The following is a 5,718-nucleotide window of genomic DNA, read 5'->3' on the forward strand; positions in this document are numbered from 1 at the left end:
GGAAGGACCTGAAGCAAGCAGTTCATAGAAGGAAACCTACCAACATCACAGAGTTGAAGAAATGGGCTAAAATTCCAACAAGCCGTTGTGCAGGACTGATCAGCAGTTACAAGAAACATTTAGCTCTTAATAGTTATTGCTGCAAAAAGGGGTCACACCAGATACTGAAAGCAAAGTTTCACATACTTTTGCCACTCACAGGAGCATTTCTCCAGTGACAAGTGGCAGTGTATATATATTTTAATCAAATTATTTTATTTTATTTTTGGAGGGAGGAGGGGGTCTTTGTCTTCTTTCAGGACTTGGGTTAATGTTTTGGGTCATATTTATGCATAAATAAAGATTAATTTAAAAGGGTTCACAAACTTTTTACACATAGCACATATAAGTGTTAAAATAATAAACCACAGTGCTGTACTGTTGACTGTAAGAAATGGAAATGATATTAAATGATCCTTTCAGCCTGCTAAAAGAAGCTCCGCCCTTCATTATGGCATGTATGTGCTCCTCAACTAATCTGTGATTGTGTCCTTATTAACCGACTAAACCAGTCCTCTATCATGTTGTTCTGGGGAATCTCTTCCATGGTTTGATTTGTGTGTGAATGACAACAAGAGTTTGTGAGTTGGTTGAAACAGTGTCATGGTGGCCTCACTGTGTCTTTTGTTGTTCGTATTTTGTGTGGTGTGGTAGTTATTGTGCTTGTCATTTGGAATATTTTAATTTATTTATTTAAATTTTTTGATGATGGTGAAAGTCGTTCAGCTCCTCTAATGGCTGTCTAACCTTTGTATAACATTATTTTGGTTCCAGTGATCGTTCCCCTGCATTAATGCTTTGCGTACTGCATGCTGCTATGCTGGTTTTGCATGTTTAGCTGTTCCTGAAGCTTTTGGGGTCAATTTGTGGTGATTGTAATACGTTATTGTTGAGGCTATAGATAGGAGGTACTCACCAGCATTAAACTTGCTCTTCTGTTCTTCTCAGCTGTCAGAGGATTCCTCGAATGCACATACAGGTAAAACCGCTCGATATGATTTAAAGGAATGTTCTGGGTGCCACACAAGTTAATCCGTCAACATCTGTACATCAGACAATTCATTCGACAAATTCACCTATGTTAAAACACAAATTTTGATTTGAAGAATATTCTGTTTAGTGATGTACAGTAGAATACTAATGTAAGTAATCTAAGAAAGAAATTTACCACCTTTAACACAACTGTTAACAGTAGCTAAAAGTCCAATTCCCATAAAGGTACTAATTGATTAGTAAACCTTTATAAACATTTACAAATTATGTATAGTCTGAAATTTAGATTTAGATAGTACTGCAAAAACATGAACATAAATGATTTAAGATGAGTAAATGGGGTGAATTCAGGTCATTTGGGACATACTGTATTTGCTATTGACATGACCGCTCATAACTATACTAATGGTTTGTAATTTAACATTTCCAAATTGTGAAGTCTCTCAACTTAAGTTTGGGTGCTGCAAAAACATGAGCAATGAATTTAATATTTGATTTAACGTGTAAATAATAGAAATTTACACAAAAATGAGCAGAAGTCTGCTAAATGATTTATAGTGACACGCTTCTGACAGGTCCAGAGCTTTCATTAAAACTAAAAATTGAACATTTTTGTTTTCCCACCGATGGATGGTTGGATCAATAGACAAGTGGTGGAAATTATGGGTGTTGACGTTTTTGGCAAAATGGAAAACCACAGTCCCTTTTTTCTGTGTTTACTGAGTCCCTCCACTTTCAGAAAATGATTTGCCTTTCTACTGCATCTACAACCAAGTTTTGTTAAAAGCAGATTTTGCCAGTTAATGTCCAGTAATCAACAGCAACTGTGACATTGAGTAACTTGTTTTAATTCCAGAACATTCCTTGAACCAGGATTCACATGAGCGTTTATTTGGTCTAATAATATGTGTGAATCATTCCTGGCAACCAGATCCTCCTCTGATTAGGATGGTTTCTTTGGTGCATATGAGATTGATTTGGTTTAGGGTTGGTGTTGTGTACAGAATGATCTGGGTTTATGTATCAAGTCTGGTTATTTTTTATGAATCAGTCAATTAAGAGATGAACTTAAAACACTGTTGCTAATCATATCTTTCCTATTCCACTGTTAAATATATTTTTGTGTTCTTAAGTGTTTTTTGTGGTGATGTTTTTTTTTTTTTGCATCACAGGTGGCTCCTGTCACTCCTCTCTCCTACAAGCGTCTGAACGAGCACCACTGTGATGGGCACAGACAGCCTTTGGTCAAAACTACTGATGGACCCCTCACATCTGCAGGGGGCGCTGCACTCCCTCTTGCCTGTTTAAATGAATCATGACAATGGAACCAACTTAAACTGCTTTCCTGTTACATCTCATCTTAAATCCTTCCATCCCAGCACGATTCCACAAAAGTGTTTTTTTTGTTTGTGTTTTTTTGCCTCATATTCAATCCTACCGGGATGAATGCATCAATGGCAAAATCGTCAGTTACGCTCGACTGCTACAGAATGAACCAACATCCCTGCTCCTCCTGGTGGTCTTTCCTAATCACCCCCAAAAAGGAATCCAAGGCCACTCTCCATACTCTCAGATTTTCTTAACTTTGTAGGCAGACAGTCGGCCCCTTTTGTGTTCTGTTACCAGCTGTGATCACAATCCCAAATCGTAGATTATAGTTTTGTGATAATGTAGCTGTTCAAGATTCCTAAATGTGAGCTCTATCTAAGATGCTGCAATGCGGGCCCTGACCCTATGGGTATAAAAGCTGCATTTCCACAATCTGCTGTTTGTTCGACCACATAGAGTTCTGGGATATCCCACTGAGCCCAATAAACTCCGTATGTGTACGCGTGTGTGAGAAATAGAAAATCAATTACAGATTTTCTTCAGATATTTCTTATAATGTCTTTCAATGTTACTGTTTGTTGAAACGGGGATCAGTTTACAGTTGGGTTACAAATTGTGCTAGTGGAAAGTGTGGAAAATGTAGTTTGATGCCAAAAAAAAGACAGAGAGAGAGAGGTTCCATTAAACTGGGCAACCGGCTCTCTACAGTTTTTCCTTGAAGATAGATTATCTATGGTTACGGCACACATTAGGATTGCTTCTCGATGCAGAGTTAATTGCAAATTTCAGAGGGAGTCCGAGTTCAGCAGCATCTATTCACTGTTGAGCCGTTAATGACATTTATATTGAATGTGTCGGCTTTATATATCAGGCCAGTGCTCAAAAACACGCTTTCACATCCACATGCATACATTTAACTTTTGAGGTTACTGAAAGAATCACTTATAAACAGTGGAGCTTAGATTGGTGAAATAGGAGCTTTGGGTTAGATGCATATTGAACTCATATGTGACCTCTAGTGGTTTGGAGGGCATGTAATCTTCATTCTACTTTTTTTACTTCTAAATACATTCCATTTCTACGTGCCATGTTTTCAGTCACTTTTTAGATTATAATTGAATTATTTTGTTCTTGACTATGTGATTCTATTTATTATTCTCACAGATGTTGTATTTTTGTGGTATTTCTTTCTCTTCTAAACTTGTTAATCATTATCAGCTGGTGCCAACTGATTTTTTATTATTATTTATTATTATTATTATTATTATTATTATTATTTTTTGCCTGTGAAATCTGCTGTTGAACAGATTGGGTTTCTATATACAGACCCTGTAAACCAGCAGCTCTGGGGTATTTCTCTGGTCAGAGATCAGTCCTGTAGATCCTCCCTTAATATATGGTGTAAATGCAGCTGAAATCTTTGTGTCCCTTTAATATGAATGACCTATTCCATTCTTCTCTCTGCTTGTAACCCAAAATGGGTGGTAAAAAAAGCCACTGCCTGGCATGTTCTGTAATCGGGCACATTTCTTGATTATGTTTCTCCTAAAACAATGCCATATGTAAGATGCTACATTGCTACTTTAACTATTTTCAAGTGTGTGTGTGTGTGTGTGTGTGGATTTATGCAAGGGTAAGTGGTGTGTGTGTTAGACCTATGACTGTGTCATGATGCTAAGCATCTTAAGATCAGCTCAGTCTCGGGCTGGGCTTAATCCAGCTGTATCACAGCCCTGCGTAACCGCCAGGCCTTCTTTTCATTTCTGATTACATCTTGAGCTTTCCAGAGAGAATTTATCAGAGCTCTATTTACATTTGCTTTCAGCTAGACCGGTGAGGCCAGTTGGTATGATGTTTCATTGTGAACATTAGCCCAATGTGAGCCCGTTTTTGTTTTCCTTGATGCATGTGTGACTACTAAAGCCACCACCACTGGACTGAACCCTGGTGAGCACATACACACTCACACCAAGATGAACACACATCCATGTGTTTGTTCAGCTCAGTTTGGGAGGGGAAAACAGAACTTGCCTGCAATGTTGGAAATTTCCAAACAGACCTTTAAATTACTTCAGAGATGCTATTTTCAAAGCTTATAATAATTATTGGATTCTCATGTTGCCTGAATATATATATAAATATAAATATTTGATTGTATTTTTAATGAAACTTTTTGAGCCATTTTTGTAAGAAAAAGAAAACGTCCAAAAAAAAAATAAGGCTGAGAAAGGCGGCCTGATTGTGGAACGTGAGGCAGGGCTGTGGTGTGTTGCTGTAAATTGAATCAGGCACTAGCACGACCAGCCCTGCTTCCTCCGTCATGTCCCTCAGGCTCCAGCTGATCTGAATGTACCTCTCAAGACCAGTCTGTTTAAAAAAAAAAAAATAAGAACTTTAATAAAAGCTGTTTTGAAAGAAGACATTTGTGTCTGAAGTTTTATATTTTTTGGTAATTTGTGTAGAAATAACTAAAGTAGTAACTAAAAAGGCATCATAATATTCATACATTTAAAAATGAATTTGATACACTGTACTGTAGGACTAGTACATGGACATAATAGTCCTAAATTTGTTTTATTTGTGCTTGAATTAAGTGTGCATGCATAGCTTTATCTTAATAATAATAAAGATATGTGTGCATACATGTCTACTTCAAATCATGATGTTCGTGAAAAAAAGTTGGAAGTTCGTAATAACAAAAACAGTAAAACTGTATTATTGTGAATTATTTTTACAGTGTAAAATAAATATTTTGTCTGAATACATTTTAAAATGTAGTTTATTTCTGATGCAAACCTGAATTTTAAGCATCATTACTGCAGTCTTCGGTGTCACATGATCCTTCAGAAATCATTCAAATATTCTGATTTGCTTCTCAAGAAGCATTTCTTATATTAAATTAAATCGATGTTGAAAACCATTGTGATGCATAATGTTTTTGTGGAAACCGTGATGCACTACCATTGAAAGGTTTGCATTAAATTGATCAAAAGTGACAGTAAAGACATTTATAATGTTAAAAAATATATTACAAATGAATGATTATCTTTTGAATTGTCATCAAAGGATCTAAACGTTTAAAAAATTGATAATAGTAAGCTATGCAAATCAACATGGTCTTTTGATAAAGATCTTGCTCAAGGTTTGTTCTTGGTATTGTTCTTTATTTCTCTTCATATGTTAAAAGTCTTAAAGTAGTTTCTCTGACTCTGTCCAACAACTTGTGTGTAATGAATACAGACTTTAATGCCATGTAATGCTGTTTCAAACCAGCTGCGGTTGTAGAATCATAAATAGTGTGTTCTTTGACAACAATGCTTCTTATTCATGTAGCTGTTTGGCTTTTGTGCAATTTTC

General features: G+C 36.2%; 1 protein-coding gene across 1 annotated transcript in view; it reads left to right on the forward strand.

The window, feature by feature from the left end:
* The window catches only part of LOC113057750 (phospholipid-transporting ATPase 11C-like), a 54,221-nt gene extending 49,442 nt beyond the window's left edge, over positions 1-4,779 (forward strand). Inside the window, exons 30-31 of the mRNA XM_026225252.1 lie at positions 988-1,018; positions 2,205-4,779. The gene's annotated coding sequence lies outside the window, so the exon portion shown is untranslated. The remainder of the gene's footprint in view (positions 1-987; positions 1,019-2,204) is intronic.
* The last annotated feature ends 939 nt before the right edge of the window (positions 4,780-5,718 follow it).

Source organism: Carassius auratus, chromosome 39 (assembly GCF_003368295.1).
Source record: "Carassius auratus strain Wakin chromosome 39, ASM336829v1, whole genome shotgun sequence".
Taxonomy (NCBI): Eukaryota; Metazoa; Chordata; class Actinopteri; order Cypriniformes; family Cyprinidae; genus Carassius; species Carassius auratus.